This window comes from Panthera uncia, assembly GCF_023721935.1.
Source record: "Panthera uncia isolate 11264 chromosome A1 unlocalized genomic scaffold, Puncia_PCG_1.0 HiC_scaffold_17, whole genome shotgun sequence".
NCBI lineage: Eukaryota > Metazoa > Chordata > Mammalia > Carnivora > Felidae > Panthera > Panthera uncia.
The window spans coordinates 129554466-129572216 of record NW_026057577.1 but is presented as its reverse complement, the minus strand read 5'-3'; positions in this window follow the sequence as shown (position 1 = coordinate 129572216).

Below are 17751 nucleotides of genomic sequence, written 5' to 3'. Positions count from 1 at the left end.
TGTTTTAGTCTTCCAGTATCTTCATGATCATTACTGGGATGATCTTGAGATTCATGGTTACAATGTGTTGAGCTATTTCAAAATTTAGTGGTTGTTTGCTAATCTCTCTGTATGAACTATTTTTTTTTCCTGAAAACTCCATTTAATGTAGGTTGCCTTATTATACAAACACCTTAAATTAAAAATAAAATACTGTAGTTCTGCGTGTTTAAGTAAGTCACCCATTGTCAGCCAGTTAGTAGAGGAGTGAATCCAGATGAATTTGATATCAGAACATAAATTCTGAAAACTCTTCCTATTATGTCTACAGAATAAATTAACATGAGACATATAAGACATACACAGACATCTGTGTAGTCCATGAATTTTGCAATATTTAATTTAAAATCTATCTTTTATTCTGCGGTCCCTGGGTGGCTCAGTTGGTTCAGTGTCCAACTTTTGATTTCAGCTTAGGTCATAATCTCACTGTTTGTGGGATCAAGTCCCACTTTGAGCTCTATGCTACCAGCGCAGAGCTTGCTTGGGATTCTCTGTCTCTACCTCTCTCTCTGCAACTCCCAGTCCGGTGCTCCCCGTCCCTCTCAAAATAAATAAATAAACATTAAAACATAATAAAAATTTTATTCTTCAGAAATACAATATTAAGTATCTTGTTAGATTATTAGTCAATGTATTTGAACCATTATCTCTAAAAAGAAGATTACCGTTCTTACAAAAATCAGATTGCTTAAACAGAACATCTCCAACAATTTGACCAATTTCAAACAACCAGTCCAGTGTAAGTTAAAGTTATAGTCAAGTGTCTCTGAGTTACCGAAATAAATGACAGCTGTTCTTTCTGCTTGTGATCAGCCATGGCAGTGGCAGTAGAAGTGTTCAAAATGCAATTGCTAATTCAGGAAAAATGTATCACTAGATAGCTTACAGGACGCAACAGAAGAAAAAGCAATTAAAGATTGCTGGAAATAATTTTGAGAAGTTTTCTGTATTCAATTTCAGTAGAAAAAGGAGTGTAGTTAACATTGGTTTTTGTCTTATTTAGAAATAATTTATTACAGGGAGCAGAGTTTAAACAAAACAGGTCAAGAAGTATGTGATCCCCCTGAATAACAAGACAATTGTTTCTAAGTTCTTTTGGAATATGAAATAATTTTCGTCTGTAATTTGACATCCAGTAAAGAGTTATTTCTAAAATATGCAATACATATATATAATTCCCAGAAATACTAAAATTTGGTGATTTTCTCGGCAGCCAAACAAGAAAGGCAGTATTATCTCCTCAACTCAAAAGAATTTTGCTCAAAGGTAGTCAAATTATAGCAAGCTAGGCAACGTGGAGAGCTGCCACGACTCAGATTTAAAACATAAAAGTAGAGTTTATACCTAAGAGACCCAATTGCCATATATGACCTATGTATGACTAAGCATTTTTACTTTTCCAATATAAATATAAATAAATATATACACATATATATGTATGTATATGTATGTATGTATAATGGAATTATAAATGTAATTATATATATAATATATAAATGTTATATATACAGTATATATACACATATATATCATATATATATATATATATATATATAGCCAGATTTAATTAGAACACTTTTGTTTTTATAGTATTGTGATATGGTTGTTGGCATACCTATTTAGATAACTTTCTTATTATTTCCAAAGATCAAAGTCCTAAACAAGAAGTGTAGAATTGTTGGATCAAATAACACAACATATGTTTCGGCTTTTGATAAAAATTAAGCTGTACTAAAACTTCAGTACTGATTTGCATTCTGTTCTGCAGTGTACGAGATTTCCTGTTCCATCACAATATCGTTAAACTTTGGTGTTAATGTTAGCCAATTTGTTAGTGACAAATAGCCTTTACTATTATCTTCATAGCTTTTCCCTTGAATCCTACAAAACTACAGGTTTTGTGTATATTTATTGAATTTTCATATTCTCTTTTTTAGGTTTGTGAATTGCTTCCACCATTTTATTAACAGATTGGTGTTTCATTGCCTCTTTTTTGTTTGTTTGGCAGCATGCTAAAGTGTAAGAGAATGGACTTTGGTATTAGAGAGTTATTAGATCAAATGCCAGTTCAGTTAATAGACAGGTGTCTTTGAACATGATAATGCATGCCACTAAGGCTTCAGTACCCCTTCAGATAATAGTATTGATAAGTAAAAAATAAAGATACTAACAGAAATTACTAAGGCATTGTATCCAGGTAGGTACGAATATCTCATAGCGTATCAAAGCAAATTCTTTCCATGATGGTCAGTGAGGCTGAGCATCTTTTCATGTGTCTATTGGCCACCTGCATGTGTTCTTTGGAAAATGGCTATTCATGTCTTCTGCCTGTTTCTTATTGGATTATTAATTTTTGATGTGCGGTGTTTTGTAAGTTCTTTATATATTTTGGATACTATATTTATGAAAATATAAATTATATGTACATGTATATGTATACATGTCTCACTTCTTCTTTATCCATTCATCAGTCAGTGGAAATTTGGGCTCTTTCCATGATTCGGTTATTGTTGATAATGCTGCTATAATCATCGGGGTGCATGTGTCCCTTCGAATCAGTACTTTTGTATCTTTTGGATAAACTCCTAGTAGTGAAAGTGATGGATCACAGGATAGTTCTAGTTTTAACTTTTTGAGTAATATTGATACTGTTTTCCCGAGTGATTGTACCAGTTTGCATCCCCACAATAAGAGGGTTCCCCTTTCTCTGCATCCTCACCAACATCTGTTGTTTCCCGTGTTAATTTTAGCTACTCTGACAAATGTGAGGTGGTATCTCGTTGCAGTTTTGATTTGTATTTCACTGATGATGAGTGATGTTGAGCATCTTTTCATGTGTCTGTTAGCCATCTGTATGTCTGAAAAGAATAATTTTTTAAACAATTTTCTTAGCAATATAAGAATTTGTGACTTTACTCACAAGTGGCATCATGTAATATCACATTCTAAAATACCTTGCGCATGTTATATTTTATTTAAATTTTAATCAAATTTAAGACCCCAGAGAAAGCAAACGATTTACATATACAAATATGTTTGCCATAATTAATCAGCAAACAAACTTATTTATCTCTTGGAATGGATCAGGGTGAAGAAACGATAAGAATGGAGGGTTTTAAATGACTCTTGTCACCCACAAATTCCCTTAAAGTGATATGTAGCAGCTAAAGATACAGGAATTAGAGTAATTATGACAGAACACTTTCAAAGATCCTTTGTGAAACTGAGCATAAGCAGAATTGTTCTGGGGCATTAGAGACATGTGACTGACAGTGTGGGGACCTTCATGGAACCTAATGCTTCTCTAGGCTCCAAAGAAATTTGGGAACAATCAGAAATTCTAACCATTGAATAAATATAAGACTCTCCTCATGGGTTGTGTCCACCAAACAATTCACCCAGTGTGTTGTAAAAGCAGATAGGGATAAGTAGCTATGAAGTGATGACTGCAGGTTAAAGTTTTGGCCCCTTGGAGCTTCTCATTAATAACTGCCTAAGGGGGCAGATGTGTTGGAGGAACTATTCAGCTGGCAGACATTTAGTTTACAATGTTTTTTTTAAAGGTAATTCTGTATGCAATATTACCTATTCTTTCTTTTACACTGTATGTTGTTATACTCTCCACATTTAAAGCCAATAGAAAGAGTCACTTACATTTTTTCAATATATCTGTAACTTTATCCATTTTTATTAAACATTGGATTGATCTGTGGTTTATTTCATTATGAGGAGGGAAAACGTATACTATGGTTGAAAAATCAGGTGAAAATGAATGTAAAAAAACTCGTTGAGAATGATTCTTACTCCGACATGGTATTTAAAGTCAGCAGAAGGCGAATCAATGTAAAAAAGGCAAGAAGATTAGCAATGGGACCAAACAAATCTGACAGTGTCCTGGGTGATCCGTGATACCTTGGAGAGACAGGGGAGGATCCTATACAAAGACAAAAAAATTCACAGTATCTTCCTGTTTCTGATCCTGCCTGTGTTCATTTTAGCCAAGACAACATGTCCTACTCATGTCCTACTAACCCAGGCCATGAAAACACATCTCTAATTAAGGTATCAAACAAAGTTATTAATGGAGCAGTTAGGACAAGCTGACATTTCTCTGCCAAACACTTTCCTCCACAATGTGCCCCATCTCAGTTAAAGAACACTTGACCTTTGATTCCTTTGGTTTTCTTCATTTCCTACATTCATTCCATCAGCAAATACTGTTTGTTCTCTCTTCAAAATATACCGATGCTTGAACACTTCTTACAACATGCATTGTTACCACCTTGTCCAAGCTACTGTACTAACCTTTAATCTCACCTCCTCAGGTCTTTATCCCTTTACATTCTACTTAACATAAACAAGTAGAGTGAACCTTTCAAAATGTAAACCACATCAGTCTATCCCATGCTTTAACCTGTCCGTGGTTTTCTGTGCATAGTGAACTAATCTAAATTATCTGACCAACCCAGGAATCTTTCCAGGATCTGACCCACAGCCAGATGGGTTCCATCTCTGCTTCTTGTACTACACTATTCTCTCTCTTGCTCACTAGAAGCCAGCTGTCCTGGCCACCTTGCTTCATCCTCATTGCCAGGTACACTCCACCTAATGGACTTTGATCCTGTAGCCCATGTACTTAGAAAGCTATTTCCTCAAGAGACCTAGAGAGCTTGACCACTCTAAGATCTGGACCAATTTTGCCTTTTGAATAAAACCATCCCTTTCTATGTATTTAAAACTGAATGTCCTTCTTGCAACAATAGACTCCCCAATCCTCCCACATGCTTAATTTTATTTCATAATAATTTTATATAAGTCACTTGTTTTTCAGAATCATGTGTCTGATTCTAAAAGAATACAAGGTACACAATGGCAATGTTTTTTCCCATTTTGTTCTGTGATATATTTCTGAGGCCTAGAACAATATTAAATTGGACCCGATAAGTATTTGTCAAATGAAAAATAATAATAACAGCTAACAGTTTTATAGTTCTTAATATGTGTTAGGCCTTGTTGCAAGTGCTTTACACATATTAGCTCATTTAAAATTAATGAATCTTTTGAACCAGTGAGTCAATGAATAAATATTTTTGTGCATTTTAAGCTTTAATCAAATTGTAAAGTCTCAGTATCTAAAGTTATATATTATCCTTCATTTTATAAATATAAATGAGACTTTGTTTCATGAACGCACAAATGTACCATTTTAATCATTAGTTCTGACATAAGTACTTTGTTACAACTATTCACTATGGGAATGTTTTATTTTAGCGTAAAAATATATTTCAAAGTAAATGAAAGGAACGAGTAATATTGTTATAACACATTTCCTTCTGCTTTGATAACAAAGATAAACATTATAGTTCCATTCTTGTGACATGGTTCTCATGATCCTTATCATAAGCACAGGCAAATGAAGTAATCATGATCTGAACCATGACCTGAGGGTAACTGTGGCAGAGGAAAGGGGGAACAAGAGAAGGATGTACTTACTCTGTCTTCAAGTTTATGGCGACGATGTCACAAATTTTAGCATTCATATTTCATTGCCAGTGTAAGTTGTGTGGCCACATCTGACCTCAGGGAGGTGGGGAAGCGTTATCCTGCCACACGCCCAGAGGGAGTAAGATCGGACCACTTGAGGTTAGTGCTAATTCTTACAATAAAGCATATTTTCAAAAATCAAATAAACTAGTTTGACCTACTTATGATGTTTTAAAGGATCAATTCATAACCAAGTCATTATTTTCACATGAACTTCATTTTCTGATAAGTAATATTTATTGTGAAATAAGACTTTATCACATACTTTATGACGTGAATGAAATGTTTTAGTTGGTGCTTTTTTTAAGTATATTTATTTATTTTGAAAGAGAGAGAGAATCCCAGCAAACCCCACACCGTCAACAGAGTCCGATGGGGAGCTTGATCTCACAAGCACTGAGATCATGACCTGAGCCACCCTCAGCCACTTAACCCACTGAGCCACCCCGGCACCCCATGTTGGTTGTTTCTACATCAGAGTCAGGACCAAGAAAACCGTCACATCAATGCTATATCACAATTTAAAGAGTATGCCTTGTTTTTGAAAGAACTAAGTAGTAAGTTCAAGGACAAGAGGATTTGTTTAAAACAGCTTTTATATATTAGCTAGATAGATGACAGATAATAGATATGACCTTTTATATAAGGTATATTTGAAAGCACACAAAAGAGTCCAATTATATTTGCTGAATTTTGGTGTTGTATTTTACAATGTTAGTTGACAGAGTTTATGGAGTAGTCACTTCTTGGGGTGTTTTGGTTTGTTTTTTGCTTTTATATCTTTTTTAGAGAGAGTGAGATTGAAAGTGGTGGAGAGAGGCAGAGAAGGAGAGAGAGAGAGGCAGAGAAAGAGAGAGAGAGAGAGAGAGAGAGAGAGAGAGAGAGAGAGAGAATCTTAAGCTGGCTCCACGCTCGGTGTGGAGCCTGACACAGGGCTTGGTCCCACAACCGTGGAATTATGACCTGAGCCGAAATCAAGAGTTCGATGCTCAACAGACTGAGCCACCCAGGTGCCCTTGGAGTAGTCACTTTTAATAAATACTTTTGCTTGAACATTTAAAAATATTATACTTGTTTTTAAGTTGTACATAATATCTGAAATAATGTTATCTTACTTGGATGGGTTTCCTGAATTATAATTCTTTCATTATGAGGAGGACAACAGAACCTAGTATATATTGATTTGAAGTAGGAAACTATAAGTCAATCTCTGAAATCTTTCTTCCTGTGTACATGAATTCAGAAAGGGAAAAAAATCACATTGTGAAAAAGCAGATAATATGAAACAAAGAAAAGGAAAGAAATTATAAGGTGTACAACTTAGGGGCACCTAGTCAGTATCTTTTCCTGAAGTCTACTGCATGCTGTACTGCTTACTGAATATAATTTATTATAAATGTAACCTAAAATTTGTAGCCAGAGCACTTGAAAAATAATTTTTGCAAACAAACAAACAAACAAACAAAAATAGAAAACCATAATAAATTTTAAGATCTGTGTTTGAACTAAGGAAAAGTCTTACTTTCTTTCAAAACATACATCCCAATCTAGAGGAAGCATTATTCATTATTTTCAATTATGTCTACAAATTAATAGAGTTAAGCACTCTGTATTCAGCCACCATGAAAGATTTATGATTTTTTCCCAAGAGTTAATTTTATTTAATTCAAAGAACTGACCTCTCTTAATTTATTTCCTGCTTTTCATATTCTGAAACATTAATTTAAAAAGTTAAACCACATTTAAACTATTGAGAGATAAAATAAATTACATGTGTAAGATAGAGTAGAAGGAAAAAATAAAATGTAATAGCCAAAAATGTGAATATTTCAACAATGCCCATATCAGAGTTTAGTGAAGAATGACCTGGTTTTAAAAAGATGATGTATAGAAAAAAATGATGTAGCACACTATGCATACATACATGTCTCCAATATTTTTAAATTTTATGAAGTATAGATAATTATGAAACATAATAAACAGTAACTGTACCCTATGATGTCTATATTAAATATGTTGAAATAAAAACCACTGAATATAAGCAGAAGGAAACAAAAAAAACTTCAAAACACTAATGGAAAATAATGAAACTCTCTCCAGAATAAAACGATTTTTGTTCAAAAATGCTTATGTCACAATTTTAATATATTTCAATGCCTTGGTCAATTTTCCAAGTCGGTTCCTTTATGTCATTATTTCACGGAATAAAGCAATAGCATTTTAGTTTCCTCTGAATGGGATTTATGGATAATAATTTCTCAGTCCAATATTCTCCTCTTTACAAAATAACTCATTAACCCAAGGTGTTCAGGCTATCAATTTCTCTGAGGTTAGAGACCATAAGTCATTTGGATTTCAGTTTTCTATTTTAGATATGAATTCTGAATTTTCACCTTTAGCCATGGTGGGATTCTTTCCATTTGTCAAATATGCATTTTCCTCACTACCAGGTCTTGTGGGAAGATCTCTTCCCCTGACTTCTTTTTTAGGACAAACCTCACTGTCTGCCAATCAATGATGTATTTGTGTCTCAGAGGTTTATGCATTAGATCTTCTCTTGTTCTTACTAAACTTCCTGTGATGATCCCACCCAGTAACTGTATGATGGTGTAATCCCGCTCCTGTATTTAGCCAGATGTCTTGTGAAAATGGTTTATAGTGTCATGGTTTGAACTGTCACTTGAATGTCCCCCAGGTCTCTCAAGCTTAACATGTTCAAACCTCAGCTTATCATATTTTCTCATAAATCTCTATTTTTCCTATCCAAATTTATATTACACCAGCCTTACTGGGTATCAACTTTAAATTATCCCTCTTTATTTTCTCATTCTCTTCCAACCAATTATAAAGCTGTTTTGATTTGATTTCTTCTTATCTCTTAAATATGCCCACTTCTTTTCATATCTACTGCCTTATGCCCTCTATTACCACTTTTAACTATATTACCATTCCCTGAAATTAGCAAAATTTTAGATAAATTATTTTTTCAGAGATATTTATTCTTTAAAGACCTAAACTTAAGAAAATGAGATTATAAAATTAACTTAAAAGATATAGGTGCCATTTTATACTATCTATTTAATCCTGCTAGTAGAAAAATAAATCTCCAACACTCTAATATGAATAATCTTGAATAGAGAACATAAAGTAACATATATTTTGCCAGTATGCCAGTCACTCACACAGGAAAAGGAGGCATTTTTGTGCAATTATGTTGTACTTATTAACTATATTGAGACCAGCCTGGGTGTGTGTAAGAAGAAAATACCCATGAAATATAGGCATAATGGGAAAAGGGAGGAACCTGGAATAATAAAGAAAAGGGACAAATGGTTGGCATTCACTCATCTGTGTAATGGCATTGCTTGCATTTCTTGAAGTGGAACAATTTCTTCTCTTTTCTCTTTAATACCTTGATGAGGTGATTGTAAACAGTAAGAAAACTCACTGTAAAATGTCATCAAAGTGCATTTTGCAGTTTACTCTGACCAGATAAATGTTCTGTTAATATATCTGCATTTAATCTATATAGAACCTTGTCTTTTCCTCCACCATGTTAGCTTTTAATTCAATGTACTATAAATTGTTGACTTAATTAATGTTTATTCCATAGGCCTATGTTGTTTTAAAGCTTATATTTTTCTCAATATCTGTAAAGTTAGTTTGAGTTACAAATAATGTACTGATTTTTAAAGTGTTCAAACCTCTTGCTTAGAAGTCCACATGCCAAGCTTGTGGTGAAGTCTATTTTCTTTCTTGAAAAAGTCAACTATACCTAAAACCAGCCCCTCAATGTGAATCTTTTTCCTTGATTTCAAATAACTCTGGGCTCAGTTTCCACTATAATCATTTATATTTGTCTAAGACACTGTCAAATTCGAAACAAGGCCACAAGAACCTAGGATTTGTCCCTGCTATTCCCATAATTAATTCTTTTTTTAAAGAATGGAAGGAAAGAAATCTCACAAGGCTTCTTTCTGAGAATAAATCCTTATTCTTTTATTAGAGTATAATTGACACATAATGTTATCTTAGTTCCAAGTGTACAATGTACAAGTGAATCCAACTACTCTGTACGTCATCCTCTGCTCACCAAAGTGTAGCTGCCATCTGTCACCATGCAACAGTATTACAGTATCATTAACTATATTCCCACCGCTTTCCCTTTTTTTTCTGTGACTAATTCATTCAATAACTGTAAGCCTGTATCTCCCAATTCCCTTCACCCATTTTGCCTATCCCCTCTCCCCACCACCTCCCACTGGCAGCCATCAGTTTGTTCCTTGTATTTATAGGTCTGATTCTGCTTTTTTTTTTTACTCACTTATTTTGTTTTTCAGATCCCACATATGAATGAAATCATATGGTGCTTGTCTTTCTTGGTCTGACTTACTTCACTTGGCATAATACCATCTAGGTTCTCTAGGTCGTCCATGTTGTCACAAATGGCAAGATCTCATCTTTTTCTGTGACTGTGTAGTATTCTATCATGTGTATATGTGTGTATACACAGTGTGTGTGTATATATGTACACACAATGCATATGTAATGTACACATATATAATATATTATGTGTACAAATCTTACATATACACATGTGTGCATATCTCACATCGTCCTTATCCATTCATCTACAGATGAACACTTGAGTTGCTTCCATATCATGACTATTGTAAATAATGCTGCAATAAACATAGGTATACATATAACTTTTCAGATTATTATTTTCATTTTCTTTGGGCAAACACCCAGCAGTAGAATTATTGGACAGTATGGCATATCGTTTTAATTTTTTGAGGAAATCCCATACTATTTTCTACAGTGGTTGCACCAATTTGCATTGCCATCAGTTGTGCACAAGGGTTCCTTTTTTGCCACATTCTTGCTTACACTTGTTATTGCTTATCTTTTTTTTTTTTTAATTATTTTAACCATTCTGACAGGTGTAGGGTGATATCTCATTATGGTTTTGATTTGCATTTCTCTAATGATTAGTGATGTTGAGCATCTTTTCATGTGTTTGCTCTGTCTATATGTCTTCTTTGGCAAAATGTCTATTCAGGCCCTATGCCCATTTTTAAATAGGATTGTTTGTGGGTTTTTTTTTTTTTTTTTTTTTTTTTTTTTGGTGTTGAGTTGTATAACTTCTTTATGTATTTTGGATGTCAACCTCTTATTGGATATATCATTTGCAAATATCTTTTCTGAGAATAAATCTTAGTCCCCAGTTTTTAAACAATAAATCATAAGAGATCTTAGCACAGTTTATTGTGGTTTATCAAGTGATGGTGATCTTACTCCCTCAGTGGCATACCCATGAAAGAAGCCCCAAATTAAAAATCATTCAGGACACTGAGGCTACATAGCTCCTTACTTTGAAAATACATGGGAGATCAAAACTTAGAAAGCTTGTCCATCATGTCAGTGAGACAGTATTGGCTGCCTACCATTATACTGTGCCCAGACCTCAGGTTGATTCATCAGGCATCTGGGTGGTAAGGTTAAGCCTGATTCACTTGATAACAATCCTCTTTTCTTTTGATGCGCTTAATCTTAGAAGCGGTGGTTAGAAGACAAATCTTCATGTTTATGATTGCCAACCATTTCAGCTGGGCCATCTAAAATCTTTGGACAATATCCAATAACCTTAAATTACAAACTGAAAAGATTTAGAGTCTTAATGATTCTCTTTCCGGGAGGATCCCAGAACTCTGTGAGAATTAACCTACCCTTTCACAACCATCCTCAAACTCTAAAAATCAAGGTGTTTGAATAGTGTAGCATTTTGTAAAAACAAAAAAACAAAACAACAGAAACAACAACAACAACAACAATGTGTTGGGGGGAAAGTGCAAAGAAGGACAACTGAAAAGAATGTTAAGAACATTACAAATTTCCTCTGTTAACTCGACTTACTGTGGTGGCTATTTTGCGACAAAGTATCTGTGAACTTTGGCACTGAAGAAACCTAAATGAGTGCATACATGCACACATGCATACAAATCTTCACTTGCATGTTTCCCTTATTTATAGGTTCAATAGAATTTATAACTCCTCAAATATAAGAAAAGTTCACAAATTATTTTTTTTTTGCTAAAAAGAGGAAACTACATATGTCAGACTAAAATTCTGTGTATGATATTTTATAAAGAACATATAGCACCCAAAGAAGTATATATACATTTTTTTGATGTAAAAACTGAATACATGTGTTTGGAGAAATCAAGTGAGTATATGAAAATGATAGTATCATGTCAAAGTAATTATTTACATTTAAAATCCTTCAAACACACTATGGGACAAGTAAAGTCCTTACAGAAGAAAATTCTGTGTATTTTACTCAAAAATACTATGCACTGAAAAAAATGTCAAGGTTTCTAATATTCTAACTATATAACGTTTAAGAAAGTATTTACTCTTTCTTAATCTCTCCAACATGGGAAATTGAAAGGATACATTTTTATTGTTTTATTATAAGAATCAAGGGATATCCCAAAATAAGACCAACTCGAAAATTAACTAAGGGAAAATAATATAAATAAATAAATATGAAAAAATGAACTGTTCCAAGAAAGCTAAATGGTAATTATGAGGTTTATTACACCAAAAATAAACTATACATGTGAGAAAATAATTAATGATAAAAGGAACTCCAAAAGGTGAACCTGAAAGGAAATCTTCACTTTAACATGATATACTAAATATTAGCCAGATAGTTCACTAAATACAGTTCTTTTGTTACCAATAAGTTTACTATTGAGGTTTATTGTATTATTTCATCCTGAACTATTTGTGAAAGTATTGGCCAATTTTTCATAATTCTTCACTGATTTAAGAAAACTGTATTTATATTAAAGACATTACCTTTTATGCATGGCATATAAGTTTATATAATGGACCATCACAAGTAGTTTAAACATGAATTTGTTTATAGAAATGTTTTCCTTTGTGAACTCTGGCTTTAATATTATGTTTTAAAATGTGAATGAATACTTAGTTATATTTGCATTTAGTACATTTAATTATCAAAAGTTTACAAACAATATAACCCTCTAACTTTATAGAAACAGATTTAAACAAAGTATTAGCTTACAATTTCTTTCTAAACTCCTCTTGGTAGTTATTGCTCTCAGAAAGTACCTATTCTCTGGGGCACTGGGTGGCTCAGTCAGTTAAACATCCAACTTTGGCTCAGGTCATTATCTCACAGTTTGTGGGTTCAAGCCTTGCGTCGGGCTTTGTGCTGACAGCTCAGAGCCTGGATTCTGCTTTGGATTCTGTGTATCCCTCTCTCCACCTCTCCCCTGATCATGCTCTGGTTCTCTCTCTCTCTCAAAAATAAATAAACATTAAAAAAATTAAAATAAAATAAAAAAGTACTTGTTCTCCTCCATCACGACTATCTTAGACGTGCAGACTCCTGCCTACAAATAGGTAAATCAACCTTAACCTGTGATTGTGTTAGCAGATATATTTGTCTTATATTAAAAACTCATCCAATTTAGCTACTCTCTTCAATAAAAGTGATAGTTCAACTCCATCCTATACTTTCTTTTATTTTTCAAATTACACAAATGGAGAAGCTTTCATTAATGAGCACTCCCAGGAAGACGCCAATAGAAATGCTTATCTTCCCAGGAGAGGATGGGTTTTAGCTTTTCAAGCATGAGAACAAAAGGTAAGTTAATGGCATCCAATGTTTTGGCCTAGAATGATGAAGAATTTTTAAAAAATGAATATTGAAGTCCTCCACATGAAGTCAGTCTAGAGATATCAAAGTATAAGTGGAATATGCCAATATTTTAGAGATTTAGTTTAAAAGCTAAGAGCAAAAGATTAATTTTCAAAACATAGAAATTTGGTATTTTTTGGCAGTGTTATGTAGAATTCAATTATATTTCTTTGCAAAATTATAAAGTGTAACTCTCCAGATTTTCCACAAATTGCATCATCCACCATCCCAGAATGTTTGCCAATCACTGAGATCACACATAGTTGCCCTATGTTTCTCATGTTGTTACATCTTTGAAATTTCTTCTTCCTAGTGTATGAATAGGGGTACACTCATCTACACGTATCTGATGTAATCTAAGAAATGTATTTCCAATATCCAGACTGCCTAGAGTTTCTTTCCTTCAAATTCCTTCCGTATTTCTTATTATATGGCACAAATCTTGACATTCAGTTTAAGATAGTCTTGCTTTTTCACAAAATTATTTAATGAAGACATTTTTCTCTTTCCAAACAGATACAATATGTCTTAAGCTATATATTCTGCCATATTTATAAATATAAATTCATTGCAAATATTCATTATACATATTGAATAATTTAGTGATTGAAGATGAATAAATAGGGGCACCTTGGTGGCTCAGTCGGTTAAGCATCTGACTCTTGATTTCAGTTCAGGTCATGATCTCACACTGTGAATTCAAGCCCTGGGAAGGGATCTGCACTGAGTGCGGAACCTGCTTGGGATTCTCTCTCTCCCTGCTCCCCTTCCTCCCTCCCTGTCTCTCTCTCTCTCAAAATAAATAAATAAGCATAAAAAAAAGATGAATAAATATATTTAAGGACAAATGGTAGTAGTTACACATTTCTGAAAAATGTTTTAGAGAATACTTATTTGGAATATTTTGTCCCTAATATTATAGTCTCGTCTTTATTTAGGCACATACAATTCGTAAGTGTAGAGAAATTATAAAACCAAAGTTTTTACTATTAATATTCAACTTCAATACTAAAGTATCAGACTAATTAAATTTTATAGCTTAACAAAAGTGTTAATGTGTGCATGTTCTTATTTTATTTCTCCTTTCATGGGGCCTGTATTTAAGCCCCTGACTGCCAATATTTATAATTATTTTTTATGAAACCAGTATCCAATATTTGTCATGTATCTCTGTGACCATATTTACTCATAACTTTGTATCTTATTAAAAAAGAAAAGGAGGCCTTCTGTATTCTGTTTAAATTTCAGGTATAGAACCACTGGAATAAAGGATATGGGTAATTTTACATTTTTATAGGATTTGTCAAATTATTTTTCTCAGTTATTGAGAGAGTTATATTTCTAGCAATAGACAAACATCCACAGTTATCCATATTCTTGCTAACATAATATGCTATACTTTTACATTTATTATATATATGATAAGTGAAAAAGGAATGATTTTTTGGAAGTCCACATGTGTTGCCATACTAAACTCATAGTTTTCATCACTTACTTTTTTTAATCTCTCCTTAATCAAGATAAATTATTCTCAGTTCTTACGTGTCACATTCTCTCAATCCCTCATAGATAACTATAATAAAACCTCAAAACCTACCTGAGTAAGACTAGTCTTTCAGCTATGATAAATAAATTTTAGATTTTTTTTGTTTGAATTCGGTTAGTTTAAGGAATACGTAGGAACAAAAATCACATTGTCCCATAAAGGTGATATGTATTTATTTTCCGGTAGTTGTATTTAAGACATTTTCTGGGGATGCCTGGGTGGCTCAGTCAGTTGAACGTCCAACTGTGGCTCATGTCATGATCTCATGATTCGTGAGTTCAAGTCCTGTGTTGGGCTCTGTACTGACAGTTTGTGCCTGGAGCCTGTTTCAGATCCTCTGTCTCCCTCTCTCTGCCCCTCCCATGCTTGTGCTCTGTCTCTCTTTCAAAAATAAGTAAACATTAAAATTTTTTTTAAAAGAGAGATTTGTTATCTTTGATTTTTATTACTTTTATTATCATTATTATATTTAGTTGTATAAATTTTCTTTGTTTTTATGTTTGCTAATTCTTTGCCAAAATCATTTTAATCATACTTATTTTAAATCCTTGTAGAATCTCTGTATAATTTGAAATCTTTGTGGGTCAATTTCTACTGCTTTTTATCATTGTCAGTCAATAAACAAGTCATATCTTCATTTGCCACCTTTTGAATAAAGGTAAATTTTAGACAAATACTAACTTAATGGAGATAATTTGAGTACTTGAACATTGTTGTTTTCCCTTAGATATATTTATTTTTAATTTTTAGATGGGCACTGGAATAGGGAGATGTGCAAACTAGATAATCAAATTTGAAGGAGGGATTAATGCTTCTTTACCAAGAAAAAAAAATGACTTAAAAATGATGGCGAGGGGCGCCTTGGTGGCTCAGTCGGTTAAGCATCCAACTCTTGGTTTCAGCTCAGGTCATGATCTCACAGCTTCATGGGTTTGAGCCCCACGTCGGGCTCTGCTCTGGCAGCCCAGATTCTGCTTGAGATTCTCTCCCTCTCCGTCTGTCCCTCCCCCACTCACTGTCTTTGTCTCTCTCGAAATAAATAAATAAACACTAAAAATAATAAATCAAAATGGTGTTGAAATACAGACATTTTCAGTAATATACAAGTTGAATCCATGACCACCCAATCAGTGCTATTAAAAGGTTAAAGGAAGTGATTTAGGCCAAAGGAAACAACTGGTAAATTCTATGAAATACTAAGACAAAAAATATGAACTGTATAAAAATACTTCCAGGGAATTACAGATGTTAATACTTCCTAAATCATTATCTATATGTATGTACAGAAAGTTCTAGATTAATAAATCTTATGAAAATAGAGGTAAAAAGAACACACCAGTTTTAAGTCCAACCTAATATATGAAAATGACACTTCATTATGGCTAAGGATGGTTTATCAGAGAAATGCAAAGAAATCAATGTAATTTACCATATTAATACATTTAAAGATAAATTAAGAAAGGAAATTCTTATGTATTATTTCAATACACAGAAAACTTATTTGACAAATGTAATCATCCAGTTACAATAATAAATTCCAGTAAAGTCACAATAGAAATGAATAGTCAGCTATATGCATCTACGAAAAATCTATGCTTATAAACTAATAATGCAAATTGGTAAGACACACTGGAAAATAAGTTGGCAATTTCTTGATAATTTAAATGTGTATCTATTATAGGCTCCAGATATTTTACTCTTAGGTATTTATTTATTCAAGATAAATGAAGGTATATTTTTACAAAAAGATTTGTACATTAATGTTCACAGAAGCTTTATTTATAATGGGCAAGCCTAGAATTAACCAAATGGTTGTCAAGGGATGAGTGGATTAACAAACTTGGAATATCCATGTAACACACTACTATTCAGCAGTACAGAGAAATGCATCATTGACAGATCCTGTTGGATCAATTTCAAGACAGTTATGTTTTATGAAAGAGGATGGGCAAAAACAGTACATGCTGTGTTTCTAATTACAGAAAATTTAGGAAATTCTAGAGGTATGGTTGTGAGAGATTATAAAATGGTACTACAAAATATTTGGGAATGGTAGTTACATCTATTTTCTTGATTCTGGTCACAGTTTTATGGGTATATACTTATGTCAGGATTCATAAAAGTACACTTGGAATACATGTACCTTTTTTCCTTTTTATTTTTATTTGTTTTTATTTGAGAGAGAGTGCACATGCTCAAGTGGGGGAGAGGGGCAGAGAGAGAGAGAGAGAGAGAGAGGGAGAGAGAATCCCAAGCAGACTCCATGCTCAGAGCAGACTCCAATCAGTATGACCCCGTGATCATGACCTGAGCTGAAATCAAGACTGGGACTCTAAACTGACTGAGCCAGCCAAGCACCCCTATATGCACTCTTTTTATATGTTAATTATATTCCAATAAATATGGGGAACAATAAAAAATAAACATATCTGTACTGTTGGTATGTAATATTGAGCTTGTAAGTGCTGATTTTGGAAATAATGTCTGATATATGAAAATTCTACAGATGTTTTATAATAAAATGTGATTTTGCCAGTTCTATGTCACAAATTTTATTTTACCATGGTGTAGTTTTTTTCTATTGAAGACCAGTGAACCTTCACAAAATATAGATCCATATTTATAAAATGCAAGTATATTTCAGAGAGTTCTATAAAACATATGGCTCATTTATTCTTTAATAATAAGATCAACAAATACAATCTCTTTTTTTGCCAAATAAAAAAAAAAAGGCTTATTTCAATTGAGTACTATGGCTAATTATGTGGAAAGAACATGGTTTAGAAAGCTATCAAAGTAGAAAGAAAAATAGTTTAAAAGGGAGGAAAAAGAATTATGTTCACAATAGATAGTAATAATGAATGGAAAGGAAGAGTCAGACTCACAA